The 9,363-nt window shown below is 48.7% G+C and overlaps 1 protein-coding gene across 1 annotated transcript in view; it reads right to left on the minus strand.

Moving 5' to 3' along the window:
- The window catches only part of LOC308148189 (LIM domain-binding protein 2-like), a gene marked incomplete at both ends in the record, with an annotated part of 29,377 nt that overhangs the window by 17,105 nt on the left and 2,909 nt on the right, over positions 1–9,363 (minus strand). The gene's annotated exons all lie outside the window — the stretch shown is intronic.

A 9,363-nucleotide genomic window follows, 5' to 3' on the forward strand; every position in this document is an offset into this window, starting at 1 on the left:
CTCTCTCTCTCTCTCTATCTCCCTGTCTCTCTCTCTGTCTCCCTCTCTCTCTCCCTTTCTCTCTCTCTCTCTCTCTCTCTATCTCCCTGTCTCTCTCTCTCTCTCTCTCTGTATCTCCTTGTCTCTCTCTACCTCCCCCCCTCTCTCTCTCTCCCTCTGTCTCTCTCTCTGTCTGTCTCTCTCTCTGTCTCTCTTTCTCTCTCTGTCTCTCTCTCTCTCTCTCCCTCTCTCTCTTTTTGGATTGCGTTCAAGGACTTGGTAGTTCGGCGTTATTTACTCTGCCTCTCTTCTTCCCTCGTTCTCAGTCTGTCCTTGGGCCTCCAGCAGCCTGCCAGTTCTAAAATGTGAAAATAAATGTAATCTGGAGAGGGTGTGTTTACGCCGGAGACAAAAGAACTCCGGGTCAGAGAGAGTTGCCAATTAGGAGGAGAGAGAGAGAGAGAGAGAGAGAGAGAGAGAGAGAGAGAGAGAGAGAGAGAGAGAGAGAGAGAGAGAGAGAGAGAGGGGAGAAAACATTTTTTTCGCCCCCTTTAGCTGAATTCGCCGCTCGCCGGCCCTCGTGCTTCTCCCGTATTCCGTTGCTGTGACAACCAGCCGAAGAGGAGAGAGAGAGAGAGAGAGAGAGAGAGCGAGCGAGCGAGCGAGCGAGAGAGACACACAGAGAAGGGGGGGGATCAGCTGATTAGTTGGCATGGCAACAGCAAAGATGTAATCCCACCAGACACACTCTAATCAATGCCCCCAGCGCAGATGGTCTCCTGAGGATCAACAAGAAAGAGGCTAGCGGCCATACTGCCCCCCCCCCCCCTCCTCCATCACCCCTTCATCCACCCCCTCCTCCTCCTCCCTCATCCCCCCATCCATCTACCTCTGCTGGTCCCGTGCCAACACACTCAGTTTACTCCCCAAAAAAGGAATTAATAGAAGCTGAACAGCTCTAAAAAAATAAAAAACCAAATAGTAAAATAAAAGCAGTGTTTGTCTGGCGAGTCAACGACGACTGACGACGACTGACGACGACTGACGACGACTGACGACTGACGACGACGACTGAAGACGACTGACGACGACTGACGACTGACGACGACTGACGACGACTGACGACGACTGAAGACGACTGACAACGACTGACGACGACTGAAGACGACTGACAACGACTGACGACGACTGAAGACGACTGACGACGACTGACGATGACTGACGACGACTGAAGACGACTGACGACGACTGACGACGACTGAAGACGACTGACGACGACTGAAGACGACTGACGACGACTGACGATGACTGACGACGACTGAAGACGACTGACGACGACTGACGACGACTGAAGACGACTGACGACGACTGACGACGACTGACGACGACTGAAGACGACTGACGACGACTGACGACGACTGACGATGACTGACGACGACTGAAGACGACTGACGACGACTGACGACGACTGAAGACGACTGACGACGACTGACGACGACTGACGACTGAAGACGACTGACGACGACTGACGACGACCGACGACGACTGACGACTGAAGACGACTGACGACGACTGACGACGACTCGACCTCCATTCCAGGTTTCTAAACTTCTCCTTCACTGGAACGGAAGTAAAGACACTTTGAGTTATTTAGCTTATTGTTATTTAACTTCCTGTTGTTTGATCTCACTTTAAATGTTATTTTCAGGTTTTTAAAGTGTGATTTTAAAAGACCTGTTAAATATTCAAGTTCAAACTTCATGACGTTTTATTGTAATTTAAACTGTGAACAACGTTGAGTCTCTATTTTAACTGTTATAGCATTATGAGTTTTATCATGTTAATTGTATTACACTTACAGTAATGCATTTTAATACACGTTATTTTATTATTAATCTCTCTAAAGTTTTACATGAAATCTTATTGCATTTTATTCACTTTTGGTAAAAAAGATGACATAACTTCAGTGTTTAGACTCGTTTGGAAATAATCTGTGGTGTTTAATGGACAATAAGAGTCTTTATATTTGTCTTTATTCCGGCAGCGCTGCGGCCGGCCATGTGACCTCCACGCCGACCCGCCAGAATAAAACCTCCCACTTGAAAGTGAAGTTACAACTTCTTTTTTAATTTTTAGTGGTGAAGTGAAACGTTCCCGAGACTCCCGAGGCCAAATAAGCAGTTGAAAACCCGGCGAGCTGCTCGACTCCAGTGTAAAGGACAGCAGCTTGATTTTTATGAGTCTGGGAGTTTATTGGGAGAAGCTTTAAAACCACAAACAATCATCGCATTCAAAAGAAAAGCGCAATTAAAAGTGAAAACACAAACTCTCCACACTTTTTTTTTTTTTACACGTAGAAACTTCCTATTGCTGAACCAATTATCAGAGCCGGTTTTTATTAAGCATCCGCTTTAGAATTAATCCAGTAAACTCAATTTCTGCTGTAAAAAGGTGAAAAACAAAAGCAAACAAGTTGAATTCTTCTCTTTTATCTATTTGTTTTCTCCTCTCCTTTGAAATGAAATGCATGGTGGTCCCGAGGTGGGACTTTTCTGCCGCGGGGATCCTATTAAAGGACCAGATATTGAAGTGTGAGACACGTTGTGTGTTTGTTGTGTTTGTTGTGTTTGTTGTGTTTCCAGGTGCCGCAGTGAAACGACTCCATTGATTCCAAGCGAGTCCGGAGCCACGCCGCCAAACTAAACCACGCACACCAGGGCTCTGGAGCCATGTGGCTCTTTGGTCCCTTCACTGTGGCTCTTTGATCCCTCCACTGTGGCTCTTTGATCCTCCACTGTGGCTCCTGGAGCCTCCGTCACTCTGCAGCTCATCCTGGAGGGACGTAAGGAGGCAAGGCCCCCCAGAGAGGGACGTAAGGAGGCAAGGCCCCCCAGAGAGGGACGTAAGGAGGCAAGGCCGCCTAGAGAGGGACGTAAGGAGGCAAGGCCACCCAGAGAGGGACGTAAGGAGGCAAGGCCACCCAGAGAGGGACGTAAGGAGGCAAGGCCACCCAGAGCACAGTCCCTACAAAGAGTGGTAGAATGTAGGGTCGTGAACGACGCAGTGATGTGACGTCATTACAACAATAAAGGATGAAGAACGTAGAATCGCGGCTCAACTGGTGTCTGAAGCTGGGAGCTTCCTGTACCTTTCACAGTAAAAGCCCACAGTCCCAGGAGGTTCATTCCAGACTTGTTGAGAGTGACGGAACATTCTAGTGAATTCCACAACAACTACAGGACATTAAAGACACACCATCACACTCATAGTTCTAACAATCCACATCTCCCACATTTATCTTCCATTTTAATAATGTGTAGCGATAAAGGAGCTGAGAGCTGCAATGCATTGTGGGAGTTTCTGTTTGTGGTGTTTTAAATGTAATTATTGGGGGTTATGTTAGGTTTGTAGTGTTGGTAATAATTGTGTTGTGTTGTTTAGTTCATGTAGTTTAGTTTGTTAGTTGTAAGTCGTCAACCAGCAGTGAAGAAGGTTTAGTGTGTCGTGTCGTCCTGGTGTGGTCTTCCTGTGGGACTGTCAAAATAAAAGACTGGTGTGTCGTGTCCTCCTGGCATGGTCTTCCTGTGGGACTGTCAAAATAAAATGTGTGTGTCTCTGGGTGTTGAGTTCAGTGGGAAACGGGACCGAGTGGCTCTTTGAGCATTAAAGGTTGCCGCCCCCTGGTGTAGAAGAACATTTAAAAACCACCTAAGCGCCGTCAAGGTGCATGAACCCGCCCCGGTGGCGCCGGCGCGTCGGGCGCTGCGTTAAAAGCCGAGGCAATGTTATTTATTTTGGTATTTTTTTTAATCGTACGACGTTTAATTCTGCTTCAATTGGTTGAAATCTAATATTTCTCACACTGGAGGAACGTCGTCCCCCGCCTGAATTAAACGTTGCTCCATTAGCCGGCGCGGCCCCTCGCGGAGACCCCCCCCCCCCCCCCGCCCCCCCCCCCCATCGGTCCCAGAGCCGGGTCGTCAATCTCCGGGATCGCGGGGTCTCCGGCTCAAACGGAGAACGGGAGAATAACAGTTGTCCTGCTGCGCCGCCGCCTCACCTGACCATCAATTAACAGGAGCAGCCGGAGGTCGTTAAATCGATCGTTGTCATCAGCGTATGTGATGTTGAATCTGAACGCCACTGAGCATGCTCAGTGCGTCTCCACCGCCACGTGCTTTAATCACATTAAAAGTTGTTTTTCTGTCAGCGGAGGTGTTTCCTGCTCCACTTACTTGCATATTTTTGCCATTTAGGTTGACATTTTAAAGCACAAGCCACTGATCAATTAACTGATATTAAAAAAAAAGGGGGGGGGGGTCGTTAAGTGTAGCCTTAAAACAAAGGCATGACGGGCGCCGTCGCTCGCAGATAATTTAATGTGTTTACTCAGTGTGACGACTGAACGCCGGACCGCGCTCCTTTGAACAGCTTGTAAATCAACAAAAAACAACAACATGTTTGTTTGTTTAGGCTGAACGTCTCGTGTCGTCATGGAAGCGTGACAATAGGTGGGATTAACCCGAAGTAGAGCTTGACTTTAACCTCCAGACTAATACAGTCCACTGCAGATCTCAATCTGTGCATGTAGATAATAATAATGATAGTTAATAATAATCATAGGTTTTATTTGTACAGCGTGTTTTAAAAGACTCAAAGACTGAAGATCAGACCTGCAGAGTCTCTAATCCAGTCGTCAAATAAAAACATTAAACACCAAAGACATTTTATTAAAAACTATATTAAACACTGAAACCCAAACCAGCGTGACTAAATTCAACATGCTTGAATATTAATTATATTACAGGACATTTTATTTCGGGTACCATTGAATTTGGCTTTATGTGGAGATTTCACTCATTTTCTATACTAATTATTGGCTTTTTAAAGAAAATAAAGGTTATTATGGCCCAATGGAGGAGAAACTGAGCTTCACGTGGCTCCTGAACTAAAACGTGTTTGACTCTCGTGACTTTTACTTTTTAGGTTTGTTTGGTGAATCACAGCGCCTCTGATGGCCTGGAAGGTGAACTGCAGCCCTGAAGCCTCGAGTTCATAGAGACGAGTTCATAGAGACGAGTTCATAGAGACAAGTTCACAGAGACATGTTCATAGAGACGAGTTCACGGAGACGAGTTCACAAAGACGTGTTCATAGAGACGAGTTCAAAGTGACGAGTTCAAAGTGACGTGTTCATAGAGACGAGTTCATAATGACGAGTTCAAAGTGACGTGTTCATAGAGACGAGTTCATAATGACGAGTTCAAAGTGACGTGTTCATAGAGACGAGTTCATAATGACGAGTTCAAAGTGACGTGTTCATAGAGACGAGTTCATAGTGACGAGTTCATAGTGACAAGTTGAAAGTGACGAGTTCATAGAGACGAATTCAAAGTGACGAGTTCAAAGTGACGAGTTCAAAGTGACGAGTTCACGGTGACGAGTGATGGAGGTTCGGAGGCTGTGGAGAAAAGCAGGTTTCCCTGGTTGTGAGGATTTTCCCTCAGAGAGGAGGAATTAAATCCACTGGAGCTGTGATCACTGAGTGATGACCCCCCCTCCCGCCCCCCCCCCGCTCTCTGCCCCCCCAGCATGCCGCGCTGCTCCGGTAACCGGGGCCAAGTCCCCTGGGCTGACATGTCCAGCCAGGAAGGGCAAGACCTGGGGGGGGTTTGGGGGGGCTGGAAGGCTGGGGGGGCTGGAGGGGGGCCGGGGGGCTGCTGGTCAAATTGGCGCCCCGGTGCACCTCGTCAACACCTCGCCGCCTCCAGAGCGGCGCCACACGTTGCACCTGCAGAACGCCGGCGCGCCGCCAGGCGAAGCCCCGCCCCTCGTTAGACCCGCCCCTCGTTAGCCGACCGGCTGACGAGCAAAGATGGAGGAGCGACGGAGAGCCGGCAACACGTGAACCTTCAAAGGCTCCTTCCCTTTGAGACCACAGTCAATTATTCAGCAGCTTCACCTCACTGTGATTCCACCGCTGCAGCCGCGGCGCGCGTCTACGTCTACATCCTGTTCCGGGATAGACATACGTTGGGAGGAGCAGGATAGACATACGTCGGTAGGGGCAGGATAGACATACGTCGGGAGGAGCAGGATAGACATACGTCGGGAGGAGCAGGATAGACATACGTCGGTAGGGGCAGGATAGACATACGTCGGTAGGGGCAGGATAGACATACGTCGGTAGGGGCAGGATAGACATACGTCGGTAGGGGCAGAATAGACATACGTCGGTAGGAGCAGGGGGCTCTGAGCTGCACAACGACGTGACGCGTGAACAGGAGGAACTAAATAACACGCAGGGAAATTATCTTTAGTTTTGTTCTTTTAAGTTTAGATAACCTGGGAGTTTATTTAAAACCTGTTGGCTTCAGTGGAGGAGCAACTAATTATAACTTTGACTGTGTCTACACACTTCTACTGCGGATATATATATAAATATATATATAAATATATATATATACTGGGCCACAGTGCTTCTGACTCCATTTTAACACTGTCAGTTCCAGATCTCTCCAATTAAATTGCGAATAAAGTTCTATTTTTACGGCTCTGCGCCGCGTCCAGAACTACGAAAACGACACAGAAGTTGGAGTGAAGCTGGACTCGTCGTCCACGACGGTCAGAATTCTACATTTCTAAAGACGAGCGGCGGAGGAGACGGAAGAAGAAAGAGACAGATAGAGGCAGAGAGATAGAGAAGGAGCACCAGAGAGTGAGCTGGGAGCTGGGGATGATTTCTCTAGGGAGGAGGGGTGTGTGTGTGTGTGTGTGTGTGTGTGTGTGTGTGTGTGTGTGTGTGTGTGTGTGTGTGTGGAGGGTGCAGGGTAGAGGAGCAGGAAGGGAAAGCGAGTGGTGGTGGTGGTGAGAGGGGGGGCGAGAGAAAGAGAGAGAGAGCGAGGGGAGAATGAGCGAGTCGGGGAAGAAGATGAGGGGGTGGAGGAGGAGGAGGAGGAGAGGGAGGAGGAGGAGGAGGAGGAGGGGGAGGGTGGGGAGGAGGAGGAGGGTGGTGGTGGTGGAGGAGAGCGAGGCAGAGCTGATTGAGATTCGGGCCTCCAGAGCTGCAGCTCAGGGAGAAACTCGCTTCTGTTATTGGAATTTTTTTTTTTTTCCTCCTTTTTTTTTTTTTTTTTTTTTCTAATGAATTAATTCTTCTCATCCAATTTAGGTGAAGATGAAAAGAGAGCAGCGCTGCGAGCATCAAATTTAGCTTTTTGTTGACCGGGCCTGAGCCTCCCTGTTCCCGTTCTGTATGCTTAATATCACACACTTGTCATATATTAGGCTTTTTTGTTGTTGTTGTATTTTTGCTTTTTCTTTTTTTTTTTTTCCTGCCGTTTTCAGAAGCCTTGTTGATAAAGAACAATAAAATACATTTCCTTCCCGTGCAGGAAGCTGCAGAGGTGTTTCTTACTCATTTGATAACACAAAGCCCCCCCCCCCCCACCCCGCCCCCCCACTGCTGACTGTACGTATCAGTGAGTTAACCTTCGTTAACTCTTTCTCTTGATTTGCAGTTTGGTCTCATTACGTAACGACTCAGAATTCGTCCACATGACGAGAAAAACCATCTTTTTCTCCGCGGCCTGTTAACAAACAACCTCCGTCACTCGTCTCTATGAACTCGTCTCTATGAACTCGTCTCTACGAACTCGTCTCTATGAACTCGTCTCTACGAACTCGTCTCTACGAACTCGTCTCTACGAACTCGTCTCTATGAACTCGTCTCTATTAACTTGGCTCAACACGAGACTTCAGGGCATGTAGTACACATGTAGTACACATGTAGTACACATGCAGTACACCTGCCAGGCCTCTAGGGGCGCTGTGACTCACAAAAACACACCAAAAATGCAGAAGAAGACAAAGCATATACAAATATTGAATTAGATTCCTGCTCATAAACCTGTATAAAACTCTAGTTCTATAGCTCTATGGTTAGGATTATGCTCTTCCTGCTGCTAGCGTCAGTATCTTCTAGTTCTATAGGTCTATGGCCCAGCTCCTCCCGCTGCCAGCGTCAGTAGCTTCTAGTTCTATAGGTCTATGGCCCCGCTCCTCCTGCTGCTAGCGTCAGTAGCTTCTAGTTCTATAGGTCTATGGCCCTGCTCCTCCCGCTGCCAGCGTCATAGCTTCTAATTCTATAGGTCTATGGCCCCGCTCCTCCTGCTGCTAGCGTCAGTAGCTTCTAGTTCTATAGGTCTATGGCCCTGCTCCTCCCGCTGCCAGCGTCATAGCTTCTAATTCTATAGGTCTATGGCCCCGCTCCTCCTGCTGCTAGCGTCAGTAGCTTCTAGTTCTATAGGTCTATGGCCCTGCTGCTAGCGTCAGTAGCTTCTAGTTCTATAGGTCTATGGCCCTGCTCCTCCTGCTGCTAGCGTCAGTAGCTTCTAGTTCTATAGGTCTATGGCCCTGCTCCTCCCGCTGCTAGCGTCAGTAGCTTCTAGTTCTATAGGTCTATGGCCCTGCTCCTCCCGCTGCTAGCGTCAGTAGCTTCTAGTTTTATAGGTCTATGGCCCCGCTCCTCCTGCTGCTAGCGTCAGTAACTTCTAGTTCTATAGGTCTATGGCCCTGCTCCTCCTGCTGCTAGCGTCAGTAGCTTCTAGTTCTATAGGTCTATGGCCCCGCTCCTCCTGCTGCTAGCGTCAGTAACTTCTAGTTCTATAGGTCTATGGCCCTGCTCCTCCTGCTGCTAGCGTCAGTAACTTCTAGTTCTATAGGTCTATGGCCCCGCTCCTCCTGCTGCTAGCGTCAGTAGCTTCTAGTTCTATAGGTCTATGGCCCTGCTCCTCCCGCTGCCAGCGTCATAGCTTCTAATTCTATAGGTCTATGGCCCCGCTCCTCCTGCTGCTAGCGTCAGTAGCTTCTAGTTCTATAGGTCTATGGCCCTGCTCCTCCCGCTGCCAGCGTCATAGCTTCTAATTCTATAGGTCTATGGCCCCGCTCCTCCTGCTGCTAGCGTCAGTAGCTTCTAGTTCTATAGGTCTATGGCCCTGCTGCTAGCGTCAGTAGCTTCTAGTTCTATAGGTCTATGGCCCTGCTGCTAGCGTCAGTAGCTTCTAGTTCTATAGGTCTATGGCCCTGCTCCTCCTGCTGCTAGCGTCAGTAGCTTCTAGTTCTATAGGTCTATGGCCCTGCTCCTCCCGCTGCTAGCGTCAGTAGCTTCTAGTTTTATAGGTCTATGGCCCCGCTCCTCCTGCTGCTAGCGTCAGTAACTTCTAGTTCTATAGGTCTATGGCCCTGCTCCTCCTGCTGCTAGCGTCAGTAGCTTCTAGTTCTATAGGTCTATGGCCCCGCTCCTCCTGCTGCTAGCGTCAGTAACTTCTAGTTCTATAGGTCTATGGCCCTGCTCCTCCTGCTGCTAGCGTCAGTAACTTCTAG

Source organism: Blennius ocellaris (assembly GCF_963422515.1).
Source record: "Blennius ocellaris genome assembly, contig: SCAFFOLD_189, whole genome shotgun sequence".
Taxonomy (NCBI): domain Eukaryota; kingdom Metazoa; phylum Chordata; class Actinopteri; order Blenniiformes; family Blenniidae; genus Blennius; species Blennius ocellaris.